Genomic DNA, 15,592 nt, shown 5'->3' with positions numbered 1-15,592 from the left:
CTGCAAACTTAATACACTCTGATAAACTTTGAATAACTTTAACGCAATTTATAATCTTTTCATTAACTTTCTAAACTTTTCCTGACAACATAATGTACAAAAGGCACTGTTGTTCTCTCTAATCGCTACTTCTGCCTAAAAGACAAATCAATTTATAAAAGTCGGTATTTTCTTTCTTCCCTATTAGACATCTAGGAACCTTTGTTTTTGAAGGATTCAAAAGTTTCAAGTGTTGGAGTTCCCATCGTGGCTCAGTGGTTAACGAATCTGACTAGGAACCATGAGGTTGCGGGTTCGATCCCTGGCCTTGCTCAGTGGGTTAAGGATCCGGCGTTGCCGTGAGCTGTGGTGTAGGTCGAAGACTTGGCTCGGATCTCGCGTTGCTGTGGCTCTGGGGTAGGCCGGCAGCCTCAGCTCCGATTCAACCCCTAGCCTGGGAACCTCCATATGCCGCGGAGTGGCCCTAGAAAAGGCAAAAAAGACCAAAAAAAAAAAGTTTCAAGTGTTAAATATAAACGACCATTTACAAATGTCCTCTAGAAGTTCAAAGATCAAAATTTCTGACCAGAACCCTACTGAGGTTTACGGTTTGAATAGTTACTCAGGTATTTTACCTTAAGGATTGTATACCATGTTACAAAGCTTTTCACTGAACAGCCCTCCCGGAAGCCAGGGTGGGAAATCAGTGAGGATCAACCTCTCCCCATCCCCCTCAGCGGGCTGCCCTGAAGCCTAGGTGCAGCCTTGGATCCCTGAGGGGTAGGGCAGCCCCACCCTTGACCTTGGGGAGCTGCAGGCTTTCCTCAGGATCCCACTGCAGGCAGCGTGGGGCTGTGAAAGTAAGAGCACTTGTGGAGCCAGAGAGTTCTGAGTTCTAATCCTGGCTCTACCACCGAAGAACTACATGGCCTTGGCCCACCTGGTCAACTCTGTACAGTGGGCATCCAGAGCAGCTCAGAGACGTCACCAAGACATACCGTCACATTTGCAGCCACATCACATAAATCATTTACAACACGTAATCTGAGACGAGACCCTGAGGCCTAAGTATTCCAAATTCATAAATGAGAAAAAGAGACGCAAAAATAATGGTTTGTGCACAGCCACTGGGCTAGCGAGGAACCCTGCTGGGGAAGGAGTTCAAATTCCGAGGCATTCATTCAAAAATATTTACTGAATGCTCCATGGATGGCAAAGAGCCATAAATCTGTAAACACAGCCCATCTCTGCTCTCATGGAGACCAGCAGTTAAGAAATTCACAATAATTACCTACTAGGATAAGCTAAGAAATACATACACAGAATGATGCGGGGGGCGGGGGGGGGGGTTGGAGCGCCTGCGGGGAAGGCCCTTTAGGAAGGGGAGTGTCAAGCCTTAGGCTGAGAAGGGGTGAAGAGGGGTGAGGGAGCCTTAGGAGAAGATGGGGAGGGACATTCTAGGAAGAGAGAACAAAGGCCTGTCTAGGACAGCACAGACAAGACTCTTTCTAAACCACGTCCTGCTTATTGCTCCAGCGTCATCCTTGCCACGCTGCCCAACTCAAACCCCGTGCTTCAGCCCTCCTTTCAGAAGCATTTTCCATTCCTTAAAACAGCCACCCGCTCCTGTCCCCGGGGCCTCTGTGGAACTGTCTTGCTATGACTACTTACACTCAGTACTCATGTATATATAAGATTATTCTGCTGTTATACCGCGAGCATTCACCATACTGGTATGAGCTTCAGGATTTTGTTAAAATGGCAACACAGGAATCTACTGCATGCCATGCCATAATTTACTATTGTATTATTCACTTCCTTTTAATACCTAACATGGTATTTTGCAAGTCTGGAAGTATCCAAAATGGGGCACAGGCTATGTGCAGGTGTTTAATCTTAGCCCAGTGGAGTGGTCAGTGTTCATATGTGCAGAGAGAGCCAGTAACTACCTTCTGGGCTTTGTATTCTTCACCATGAACTGCTAGACTAAATTATGTGTCAGTATATTATTCTGAGCTCTAAGAATAACTGGAGATAGGTGAAAGAGAAAGAGCTAATCAAGGCAAAGCTGTTAATAACAAAGCCATCTACTTAATAAGGGAAAACATCAGTTATCTACATTACAGTAGATGACATATGAAAATGAAATGTCTGGCCAGGATACTGTTTGTTATGTTCAAATCAATAAGCTGGCATTTACTGGTTTTCAAAAACTTTTCCCACAAAATTCACAAGTATCAGGGAGTAAAGCACTCAGAGACTCAACAGGACACCTCTTGATTAAGACTTGCTAAATTTGCAGTAAGAAAGTATCTTCAGTATCTACATTATTTCTGTGCATGAACACAAAACGATCACTGTATTATCTTTGAGGTCAGGGAGTTATTACCTTCATTTAAATATCCTTAGTATCTCTTCAGCAAATGACAGGTATTCAATAAATGTTTTTTTTTTTTGACGGAATAAATGGTTCCAATGTACTTGTTTAAAAGTTTTTAAGAGGTTTCCGTCATGGCGCAGTGGTTAACGAATCCGACTAGGAACCATGAGGTTGCGGGTTCGATCCCTGGCCTTGCTCAGTGGGTTAAGGATCCGGCATTGCCATGAGCTGTGGTGTAGGCTGCAGACGCGGCTCGGATCCCGCATTGCTGTGGCTCTGGCGTAGGCCAGCAGCTACAGCTCTGATTAGACCCATAGTCTGGGAACCTCCATATGCCGTGGGAAGCGGCCCTAGAGAAGTCAAAAAAAAAAGTTTTTAAGATTGAAACATACATGCACTGGAAAACAAAACAGGCTTTAAGGCTTTCCTGACATGGAAATAAGTACAACATTTACTATTACATTTAAAATGGTAGTTGCAGACAAGCAAGTGACTGGTAAATATATTGATAAAAAATCTCTGAAAGAATATATACCAAATAGTGGCTCTGCTGATTTTGACAACAGGTTTTGGTAGAGGGGAGCAATAACCAACTTTCTAGTCTATAGAATTTTGCATTATTTCATGTATTTGTATATATGTATGTACACATATACACGCATAGAAACATATATAAACATGTTTTTAAAACACATATTCTATAATAAAGCACTTTTAATGATTTTTAATTGCTTAAAAAATCAAAATGAAAAGATGAGCATTACTCAGTTTGGAAATCACAAAAATAAGAGTCTCTAGTATTAAATCCTCGTATTTCCTCGCTCATATTGTTATAAAACTTCAACTGCATCAATAAATTACTATTTTAGATCCAAATAAGATACTAGATGCTGAAAAGGAAAAAGAGTTCTCTATTCCACCAGTTCTTAATTTTTTGTACTTCGTTACGGTCTGCTTTCCATTTTCTGGGTAATAATATCATTATTGCAGACTAAATCCCTGCTGGCTTTAAAAGGAACGCTTCCATTAGAAAGTAGTCAAGTGTTGAAAGGAAGGTGATCAGGCCCAAAGGAAAATAGAAATTTAGGGAGATGTTCTATTTTCTAATGACTGGAAGAAAAATATGTACGTCTACCAGATTTCAATGCTTACCCTCTCGATATAACAGTACTCAATTTTATTTCAGAATATTACTAACAAATTAGTCTCATTCTTCAGGAAACACATTTTTTTATAAAGAGCCAGATACTGGTTACCAAATGAGACCGTGAAATTAAGACAAACTTTTTACTATACTAGATTTGATCACAGTAATTTGCAAAATTAACTGTTCTAAATAATATCAAGTGGAAAATAAGTACCAGTGTGGAAGTCGAGGATGCTAAAAATTATGAGCACTTTTCATACTTCCTCTAATAACCAGTTTCTTTATGTTTTAAGTGAAGGTATATTTTCTGAAGTCTTTTCAAATGCCAAAAAATGTTGTCAAGCGCTCTGTTATATATTTTTTATGTTAAATGTACCAGGGGAACTGTTTATCAAGAGGAGGCCAGTAATAATTTGTTAAATTTAAAAATTTTCACATTCTATAACAAACTTTACATAGTTATTCGTCTATTCTTCCCCCCACCCCACCCATTAAAGGCCATACCTGCAGCATATGGAAGTTCCAGGCTAGGGGCTGAATCAGAGCTGCAGCTACTGGCCTACCACAGCCACTGTCACAGTAGATCCAAGCCATATCTATAACCTGTGCCACAGCTTGTGGCACTGCTGAATCCTTAAGCCACTGAGCAAGGCCAGAGATCAAACCCACATCCTCACAGATACTAGCTGGTTCTTAACGTCCTGAGCCACAAGGGGAACTCCTATTTGTCTACTCTTTTTGGTGTTATCTTCAATTCTTGGACAGACATGCAAGAGTGAAAGCAGTTATGTATTCTGCTCAGGCTCAGATTTTAAACTCAAATATATCTGATTTCAGAAACCTGTGCGCCTGGTGCTTTACTCTTAATTATTTTGCAAAGTATAAATTCATGTCTAATTTGCCTTCATTTTATAGCTCAGGCTTACAACCTGGTACACTCACATAAAATAACAGAAAATTTGAGTTCATAAAAATTTATATTTCAGAACAGAAATTATCTGCTGATTATTTACATTAGTTAACATATTTCTTTAGAATGGGATCCTAAAGAATTTAAAATTGAATTCTTCTGAATAAACGTTAAATATGGCATATGGAACTTAAGTTCACAAACGAGAAATAAGAACACATTTATTAAATGGGGTACACTAATATTTAACAGTCAAAATTTTGTTACTGGCCAAAGATCATCTCATGGCCCCCAGAGCTTCTGTTTTAGTTTTTGTTTGGATGGAGGGTGAGGGGAGGTGGGGGAGGGTGTTTGTGCACAAAAATGCAAACAGAAAATATTTCAGATTTCTTGCCGTAAAGTATGATGCTAGTGTAATGCTCTGTTAATTTCAAGGAATCATTTTCTGAAGCTTATGATCTGGCATCTCATCCAGAAATTCAAATTCAAACTAATATACACACAGATCTTGATGAATTTTGGGGAAGGCAAATGATAAAATGATTTTAAAACATAATACCAAAGCATAACATAATAATAAAAAAGCAGGAAATGTGCTTAGGGGCATATTTTCAGTAATGATGAAAGTCGATGTAATGTTTTTCATTTACATTCACAATTTATTTGTAATATTTGCTTCTCAGAATGTTACCTGAAGGAAAAAATTATAATCAAATTTAACTGACTTAAAATAACCAGAAATAAAAGCATATACTTAGCAGAATCTTCTAAGCTTGTCGACTAAAATGCATGTGAGGAATTAAATGGTTCCAAGTTCATGTATGGGATTTTTGAGCCAATTATCTCAGTCAGTACTATTATTCAGTACTGTTGTATATATATTTCAGTGCTAAGTTCCAAATATTTCATATTCTTGAAAATTAACTTCTAATAAAGATAGTAATGTTTTAGAAATTGTCTTCTATACATACTACTGAAAACCCAAAACAGCCATATTTTGCTTCAAGTAAACTCAGTCCACGGAAATAACAAATCATATCAGTAACATGCACTATCAATGTGACATGCAATACACCTTTGGCAGAGGGATACGCTACTCTCGCCAAAAGACTAGATGAAAGGCATCATATAAAGCCATCATCCTCTTCTCTCCAACTCTGAGGAGTGAAACTATTTTGCAAATCTTTCACCAGCTACACACACGTGCAATACACACACACAAATCCATTCCACATATTCTCAAAATGGGAGTAGGCAAGGGAGGAGTTTCAGGATGGACCTGCCAGCCACCAGCATCGCATCAGCTCTTCCTACAGACATGTTCATAACAGAGGCGCAAAGACTTTCCTTACTCTCTTCTCCACCACCCGGAGACTTCTATTTTTTAACTGAAGTATAATGACTTAAAACAGTGTATTACCTTCAGATGTACAACACAGTGATTTGATATTTTTATACTTTACAATATGATCACCGCAGTAAGTCTAGTTACCATGTCACCATACAAACCCATTACGGTATTATTGATTCTATTCCTAATGCTGTACGTGACAGCCTTGTGACTTATTCACTACATAGCTGGAAGTTTGCCCCTCTTCATCCCCTTCACGGTGTCATCCATACTGTCACCCCTATCCCCTCTGACAACCACTAGTTTGTTCTCTGTATCTATAATCTGTTTCTCTTGTGTTACCTTTGTTTATTTGTTTTTAGATTCCACATCTAGGTGAAATCACAGAGTATTTGTTTTTCTCTAACTTACTTCACTTTGCATAATACCCCATAGGTCCATCCATGTTGTCACAAATGGCAAGATTGCATTCTTTTTTATGGCTGAGTAGTATTCCATTGTAAATAACTATCATATCATCCTTAGAAGGACTTTGCTTTGGGAAGTTTTTGAGGTTAATAATATTCCAATGCATAAAAATATTTAGTTCTAGAACTAGGCATAATTGGATTTCACCTACACTAAAAGGAATCTGCTTACCTCTAGCCAAGTTTGAATGTTCTATATTCATAAAAATTTGAGAGACCTTTGGAATTATAAAGCGTTTGACAAATGCAAGATCTCTGGTGGGGAGTTAAAGAAGGTCTTTCAAGGGCAGTTCCTGCTGCCTACAAGGGCAGGCAGTGAGGCACCTGTGTGCACATCTGCTCGTGTAACAGCTTCCCATGAGGCACTGAGTCCCCCCAGCAGTTGTCACCCCTATTCTTCAGCTCCGAGGTTTCCACCTTTCCAGTGCTCAGCATGGGAAAATAAGAGTGAGCAAGAGAAACTCAGCACTGTCTTCCTGCAGGCATGCATTCTAGAAGGAGGACAGCTGAGCAAGAAAAGCAAACTGACCTGACAGGAGTAATGGTCACGGTCACAATACTGACCATTTACATGCTTGACAGAGAAGTCTCAAGAGCGGTGAGAACATAAGATCACAGAGTTTGAAACTCTCTTGATGCAACAACGGCAAGCTAAGCCCTAAGTCCAAACAGGCAGGACACACATGTGAGGCAAGGCAGCTGTGGGTTTGGGAGGCGTGCAGAGAAAACTCCTCACTATTGGAAAACTTGGAAGAAATTCAGCACAGAGGGAGTGGTGTTGTGAGAGAGAAGGTAAGAGATGAGATAAAGGGCTATGGTCAGGGTTTTCTGGGCTATATTAAAGAGTTTGGATTTTTGATCCTAACAGCAATGGGAAGCCACCAAAAAGCTGAACGAGGGATCTTGACGGACAGGATCCTTGATATTGACCTTCAGGAGTTTTCAAATATTCAAGTCCAAGAACCTTAAAATAAGACATTTCATTATTACGCAATTTAACTGTAAAGTTAAATTTTTTTTTCGAATTCTTAACCATCAGGATGAGTGATCTGGAAAACACAAAAGAGATACATATCTCAGTGTGGAAATCTGACAGTGGACTGTCTCAGGGAGATGTGGCTTTAAGGTGCATAATGACTAGACTGAACACGTTTTAGTCTAAGAAAATCGATACCAAGTATTTAAAACATGTATCTTAAATAATGACAACCATTTTCAGAGTTAGTACTGACGTCGGTGCCAAGCATTGTGCTAGGGGTGGTGCATTATGCATTCACTCTTCACAAACCCCCAATGCATTAAGTGGATTCTCACAAACAGAGAAACTGAGGCTTAGAGAAATTAATAGCTTTCCCAAGGTCACAGTTTTAGCAGCCAACCAGAACCAGAATGCAAATGGAAATGAGTGCAATTTCAATTCCCACCACTACACAGTAATCAAAGTCAGAGAGGTCTGTTAGGAAGATGATATCAGTAACACAGGAGAAATACAGCCTAATAGCAATAGCAACAAAAACCCTGTTACCCACAGTTCACTTGGTTGCACTGTATGCAACGAAAGCAAGTCTTCTAATCAGAGTCGATGGCCATAAAATGCAGAAGGATGGTTATAAAAACATATCTCTTGCACATTGTTTTCCATATTAAAATGATTTTATCATGCCTCCCCAACATATAATTAGTTTTGATGGGATGGTTTACTTTTGTGAAATTGTATTGATCCATTCATTAAACAGCTTATTCTTCAAAGAAAACAGTATTAAATTCTGCATAAATTACCACTGATAGACAGGATTTCACCAGACTTCCAAGCACGCCAAATGTCTTTTTTTTTCCAGAGTTCTAAAATATGATTTGCAAGCATATGCACATAATGAATCTAAATGAATGTAAATCACTCAAATCTATCAGAGGTCCCACTTCATTAGAAATACACCCTTCTCAAGAAATTAGTTCACCACCCCATTTTCACATTAGTTAGCAGCTCTTTTAACTAGATGAGTTATCACTAGAGTATTTTTTTAAGTGCCACTTATTTTCACAAAAAGATCAATATCCTTGCCCCATCCTATTTGCCACATTCAATCTAAAATGTTAAAAACTGATATTATTTTCTTCTAAACAATTTACATTAGCAAACTGATGTAAAGAGAATTCCAGCAACCTGGTGACAGTCCCTCAGTTATGCTGTCCTGAAAATTAAAAAGCAACAATTTTTAGATTAAAAAAAAAACAAACTTAAAAGAATCCTCCCTCCCACTTCTTCCTTCTGCTATTATGCTTAGCAGGAGGTAAGCCAACATGTGGCCAAATTAATACCCTTAGCTAAAAAATAAGAAGGCTCTTTTATTAGCCATCCCATATGAACCAGCAGGGATCCAACACCTGTAAGAAAATTTTTTAAGTTTTAATCTTAACATGAAAAGGAGAGAGGGGTGGGTGTAATGTGTTATCACAGAGGGGCCAAATCAGGCCTCAGGGAATTAGAGTGAATGATCAAAATTAATGCTTCTATTAGTCACTGCTAGTTGTCTGGTGGTTATAAGAACATAAACTAGATTTCCATCCTCTGTTTCAATGAAACAACAGAAGGAGGTTCTGAAAACTCAGAGGACTAAGGGAATTTTCAGCAGTTTTCCTTGTCTCTCTCACCAAGCTTTATACTCCTAGAAGGCTGTCAGCATACCATATTTCTGTATACGCCACAGCACCAAATTCAGTAATTTATACTAGTTGAAATAATCCAACTGTGCATAAAAACTTTACAATTCAAAGAATAATCTTTTTAAAATGCCAGATAGTATCTTTTTTTTACAAAAGGGAAGCAGCCAGCAATTTACAATAGCCAAGACATGGAAGAAACCTATGTGTCCACTGACAGAGGAATGGATAAAGAGAGTGAGATATATATTTATATGCAATAGAATATTACCCAGCCATAAAAAAGACTGAAATAAGGCCACCTGCCTTATAAGGAACATGGACCTAGAGATTCTCATACTAAGTGAAGTCAGACAGAGAAAGACAAATATCATATGATATCACTTACATGTAGAATCTAAAAAAATGATACAAACAAATTTATTTACAAAACAGAAACAGACTCATAGACATAGAAAACAAACTTATGGTTATCAAAGAGGAAAAGGAGTGGGGCAGAGGTAAATTAGGAGTTTGGGCTTAGCAGATACCAACTACTATACATAAAACAGATAAACAAGATCCAGTCTACAGCACAGGGAACTATATTCAATACCTTGTAAGAAACCATAATGGAAAACAATATGAAAAATATATATAAACTGAATCACTTTGCTCTACATGAGAAACCAACTCAACATTGTAAATCAACTCTACTTCACTAAAAAATTTTAAAAATAAAAGGGCAGCTGTTTTAATTTTCTGATTATAAAAATAGACTAATGATAGATAATGGAGAATTTGAAAAGTGTTAAGAAAAACGTAATCACTCAATATCACAATCCAGAGAAATAATCAGTATATTTCATCTTTGAATTCATTTCATCTATGAATACATCTAAGAATGTATATTTTACATATATGGATATATGAAAAGTTCATGCTTTATAAATTTTTCCATGCTCTGCGTTTTTTACTCAGGATTTTCCTATTTTTTGAAAATTACTAGGAAACAGTCAAAATATTTAAAACATAAGGAGGTCCCATTGTGGCTCAGTGAGTTATGAACCCAACTATTATCCATGAGGATGCGGGTTCAAGCCCTGGCCTCACTCAGTGGGTTAAGGATCCGGCATTGCCGTAAGCTGTGGTGTAGGTCACAGATACGGATCGGATCTGGTGTTGCTGTGGCTGTGGTGTAGACCTGCAGCTGCAGCTCCAATTCAACCCCTGGCCTGGGAACTTCCATGTGCCGCAGGTGTGGCCCTAATAAGAAAAATAAAACTAAAATAAAATATTTGTAACTATAAAGTCCCAAATCATAGGAATGTACCAAACTTCATTGACCAGTTCTCCTATTAGGTTTTGTTTTCTTGGCCTTGCTAATACTGCAATAAATCATTATAAATATTTGTCCACATTTCTCATTTTTCTCTTAGGATAGTTTCCTAGAAGTGGAGATACTGGGTCAAAGGGTAAATAAACAGGGCTCTTAACATATTGCCAAACTGCTTTTCAGAAAAGACATCCCAGTCTGCAATCTCATTAGAAGCATATATGTATCTCCCACTTCAAAAACATAACTTAACTTTAAAATTTTTATCAATATGGAAAGCAAGCAATGGATTCTTAGTGTCTTATATTTCCTTGACAGTAGACAAAACATCTCATATATTTATTAGCCGTTTATATTTTCTCTTTCTCTACCGAAGTGTTTTTCCTTACTATGAACCATGAACTGTCAGTACCTAGTATCAATAACTCATGGGTTACCATCTTCAAGGGTAACTGTACATTCCCAAGGATTTATCCACTAGCTTTAGCCCTTATTTTTATTGCCACAAAACCTAGACTCCAACGTTTTAGATAAAATGTTTTTCCAGTCAGAGTAACATATTTTAAGTGTTTTATTTTCCAAAGAATTACCTTAAAAAAAATCCCCAATTATCAAGAAGCCAATTTCTAGGCTAGTATTTTGTAAACTGAGATTACAAAATGTTGAAACTGACATTTTAACATTGAAATACATGCACATTTAAACTTCATATAAAATATCTGATTCTCTAAGTGGTTTTTGAACTTTCAGAGCCTAAATGAATTCATGGTATACTGTCTCCTGGAAAGTAACTTAGTCCTAAGTTCTATTTTTTTTGTTGTTGTTGTTGCTGCGGTTGTTGTTGTTTTAAATAGAGGTATAGCTGACATATAATGTTATATTAGATCAGGTGTACAAGATATGTGTATATACTGTGAAATGATCACCACAGTCTAGTTAACAGCTAGTACCTTATATAATTACACAGTTTTTTTGTGTGTGATGAGAACTTTTAAGATCTACTCTCTTAGCAACTTTCAAATATGCAATACAATACTGCTAAATATAGTCACCATGCTGCCATTACGTCTTCAGAACTTATTTATCTTACAGCTAGACGCCTGTATCTGTTGACCCCCCCCATCCATTTCTCCTACTCCCACTCCCCTAAAGTTTGTTTTTTTTAAAGCAATAATTTTTTATGACTTTTATTTCTTCCATTATAGCTGGTTTACAGTGTTCTGTCAATTTTCTTTTTTTTTAAATTTTTTAATTGTTATTTCCCCAATACAATTTTTTTCTACTGTACACCATGGTGACCCAGTTACACATACATGCATACGTTCTGTTTTCTCACATCATCATGCTCCATCATAAGTGACTAGACATAGTTCCCAGTGCTACACAGCAGGATCTCACTGCTAATTCATTCCAAAGGCAATAGTCTGCATCTATTAACCCCAAGCTCCCAATCCATCCTGCTACCTCCTCCTCCCCCTTGGCAACCACAAGTCTATTCTCCAAGTCCATGATTTTCTTTTCTGTGGGAAGGTTCATTTGTACCATACATTAGATTCCAGATATAAGTGATATCATATGGTATTTGTCTTTCTCTTTCTGACTTACTTCACTCAGTATGAGTCTCTAGTTCCACTCATGTTGCTGCGAATGGCATTATTTTGTTCAGCAAAGTGATCCAGTCACACGCACACACATATATATACATTCTTTTGTCACATTATCCTCTATCATGCTTCATCACAAGTGACTAGATATAGTTCTCAGTGCTATACAGCAGGATCTCATTGCTTGCCCATTCCAAATGTAATAGTTTGCTAAATATTGTTTCTATCCATGATTTTCCATAGGACTTTAACAAAAACAAACATTCTCTTTATTAAAACTTCCTCTCTAATAGAGGGTTTAAGAATGTCCCTGTAATCAATCATAGGAGACGGATGTTATGAATCTAAATGACATGATGGCTATAAAGCCCTTTAGACTACCTTACGTAAAAAATTTCTACATAAATTCCCCAAACTAGCATTTCACATGATGTTTTCTATATAAACCATCAAGCAAACAAAAGTCACATTGAAATTTAGATGCTTTTAAAGGGCTACCTCATTTTTAACACAAAGAAAAGAATATTCTTTAAAGAACATTCTAAATTTATGGATTGTCTAATTCGAAAACCATTGCAGAAGTTTCATAAAATATGCTAATAATTTTATATAAGGAAGCATGAACTTCCTGTTACTATGAAATATAAGCAGTAACCAAATTACTTCCTGAACTAAGCTCATCTCAAACTAGCCAGCTGCTTCTCATCCACGCTCTTTCAAATGAGGTGACCTGCGCTTCCAATAAATGAAGCAGCACTTAAATCATCTATTAATGAAGTTTATACTAAAAGTCCATTCTTAAAATAGGGCAGTGGCCAGAGAAGGCACCAGGAAATCAGACCATCCTCCACAAGATAACAAGTCAGATCCCCTTTTTTTTTTGGCCACATGTGCAGCTTGTGGAAATTCTGGGGCCAGGGATTGAACCTGTGCCACAGCAGTGACCCGAACCACTGCAACGATAATGCCAGATCCTTAACCTGCTGGACCAGGGAACTCTGCAAATCAGATTCTCCCACAATTTCCATTCACAGATCCTCTTCCTTTAATTGAGCAGTAACAGAAGTCAATGGGCTTCAAATTTAGGAAGACAATTCAGGGAACTGTTAACACAATATTTTAGTTTAATAGCAGAAGCTTTAATCAAAGTTTAAGTACAGATAGAAAATTAAAATGCAAATAGTGTCTTGTGACCTGCCAAAATGGTTGGGGAACTTTTGCTCTCTATCAAAGAAGCTGGGTCTCTCAAACGATTTTTCTTACCTATCTGTGAGTTACACGAGTTAACTTGACCAATTCAGACTCGGGGTGGAGAATGTCACTCCGAGCAGGGCGTACGTGGAGTCTGGCTGTTCAGATTTCTTTCTCACCTAGAATAATGCAGGTGGTACTTTTATCATTTATGTGCCCACAGAGCACAATAGTGTCACACACCATTTGGCCAGGAGTAATGACAAGGTGTGCTTTACAGATCGCTGCCACAGCTCCCAGAGATCCAGACCATATACAGCCACCAAAACCACAGACCAACACATCCAAGGAAGCCTTGAATAATCTTCAGTATTCCAGCTCGCAATTCGCTATCACCTTACACAATGTGGGGGCCTAAACTGCAGTTTCTTAATACATCCCAGCTACATTTTTTTTTTTTCAAAATCATGCCATGGGGTTTTTATTTCATTTATTTTATTTTGGCTGCACCCACAGCATGTGGAAATTCCCGGGCCAAGGACTGAACCTGCACCACAACCAGGAACCCGAGCTGCTACAGTGACAATGCCGGATCCTTAACCTGCTGTGCCACAAGGGAACTTCCCTAACTATGTATTTTTATTCTGGGCAAGAAGAGTTTACTGCCTCCTCTCAGGCTCTTTTCAATGGCCCAAACAAAGAACCAAAGAAACTCTTTAGTTCTAGGTTCGAAAAAGTTTTTTGGGGGGCACAGATATCAGTAGAAATCCTACTGGCTGATGATCATGTTTTTGCTGTGATGATGACTGTGGGGATAAAATACAAATACAGAAAAAACAGAAGCAAAAAATAAACATATAACAAAGCACTTATATACCTACCACTGAGATTTCTAAGATGTTAACATTCATGAAATCCATTTCAGATCTTTTTCAAATATAAAATGAAAAAATTACATAGGAGGAGTTTCTGCTGTGGCTCAGCAAGTGAAGAATATGACCAGTATCCATGAGGATGCAGGTTCAGTCCCTGGCCTCACTCAGTAAGTTAAAGGATCTGGTGTTGCTGTGAGCTGTGGTGTAGGTCACAGATGAGGCTTGGATCCTGCGTTGCTGTAGCTGTGGCATAGGTCAGCAGCTGCAGCTCTGATTCAACCCCTAGCCTGGGAACTTTCACATGTGTGGGTGCGGCCCTAAAAAGACCAAAAAAAAAAAAAAATTACAGAGAAGAGTGACGCGATGTCTCTGCCCCTCTTGCCTCAGCGGCAAGCACTAATTAAAGGTTGGTTGATATCTTTGCTCCATATGTTTACACTTTATCGTATACACACACATATGAAAACTACATGGATACATCCTACGTGCTTTAAATGCTTTACGCAAATGGCATCGTCATGATGTATTTTTGCTCTACCACCTACTTTTGCTTTTTCCTTTAGAAAAAAAACACACACAATGCTATTGAGACCCAGTCTCTAATCTTCTGCACCATGAAGCTCTGTCTTCAGACAACGTCACCTCACAAGACACTTATTAAGAGTACCATCTGCATCCATATCCAGGACAAGCACTAAGATTAACTACTCAACAAGCAAACATGAGTCTCCAGGGTGGCTGGAATAAATATTCTCCTTTCCCTTGCCTTGCCTCTTCCACAGACACACAGCGAGAAGGAACCCCATGGTTCATCCTTGTCCAATCCACCTCTTTCCAAGTAGGAATTTGAGAATCCACTTGTACCAAGGCACAAAATCATGCAATTCTAAAACCCCCTCTCATTTTAATAAGATGGTATTGATAAGAAAAGGGGTTTTGGAGTCTGATGGAGTGGGGTTGGCAGCCCAGTTCTCCACTGACTGTGGGATCTGGAATAAGCTGTTCAGCCTGGTAAAAGCACCCATCCCCCATCAGCAAAGCAGGGGTGGCACACCTGTCCCCTGGGGTCACTGCAGAGACTGATCCTGGGAAAGCACATGGCAGATGAGACTGACGCTGCGTGCCCACTGCCAGGGGTAGTTTCTCCTCCGTGGTGAGGGGTGGGTATGGCAACGCCATACATACTGTGACAAACACAAGGAACCCTTTATATTTAATCACTTGTTTTCTTAGGACTGACTTATTCCTAAAAGTGGAGTTCAAATTAGTTACATTTCAGAAGACTGAATTTGTGTTGGAATATATAAGTGAAATAAAAAAAGATCAAGCTGGAATTCTAACTAGTTTCTTGGCTAAGGAGTCACAGTTTGGGGATTCAGATTTAGCCCTTCGATGATAAAATGCAGGCAGCGTCTATCGGTAATTTAAATTGAAGGGAGAAGGCAGAAACAAGAGAAGTAGAGAAAGACAGTAAAAAAAAAAAAAAAAAATAGGTTCATCTGAGAGCCTTATAATGGCAACACCAACTGTAGCCTCAAAAACTCAGTTGCCAGAACCTTCCAGTCGTATTTTTACTTATAGTTTCTAAAAATGTATAATTTTTGTCTTTTGACTTTATGACAGCGCTTCCCTCTCTGACCTAGACCACACCACTGTGCATATAAGTGTCTTATTTAGAAACGATGCCCAAAGGGCTAGTGACTACCCCTACC

At 38.4% G+C, this 15,592-nt stretch overlaps 1 protein-coding gene and 1 long non-coding RNA gene across 10 annotated transcripts in view; both read right to left on the bottom strand.

Moving 5' to 3' along the window:
- NR3C2 (nuclear receptor subfamily 3 group C member 2) overlaps positions 1-15,592 on the bottom strand; it is a 365,987-nt gene that overhangs the window by 315,186 nt on the left and 35,209 nt on the right.
- LOC146400922 (uncharacterized) lies at positions 168-8,152 on the bottom strand. The gene is made up of 2 exons (XR_014812824.1): positions 4,079-8,152; positions 168-2,660 (listed from the first exon to the last, which is right to left on the bottom strand). It is a non-coding gene; the product is annotated as an uncharacterized LOC146400922 (long non-coding RNA).

This window comes from Sus scrofa, chromosome 8 (genome assembly GCF_054392235.1).
Source record: "Sus scrofa isolate SSC_HxYL_T2T_F1_AM1 chromosome 8, Sscrofa_HxYL_maternal_Yorkshire_Landrace_v2.0, whole genome shotgun sequence".
Taxonomy (NCBI): Eukaryota; Metazoa; Chordata; class Mammalia; order Artiodactyla; family Suidae; genus Sus; species Sus scrofa.
This window is presented reverse-complemented; position numbering and strand designations above follow the sequence as displayed.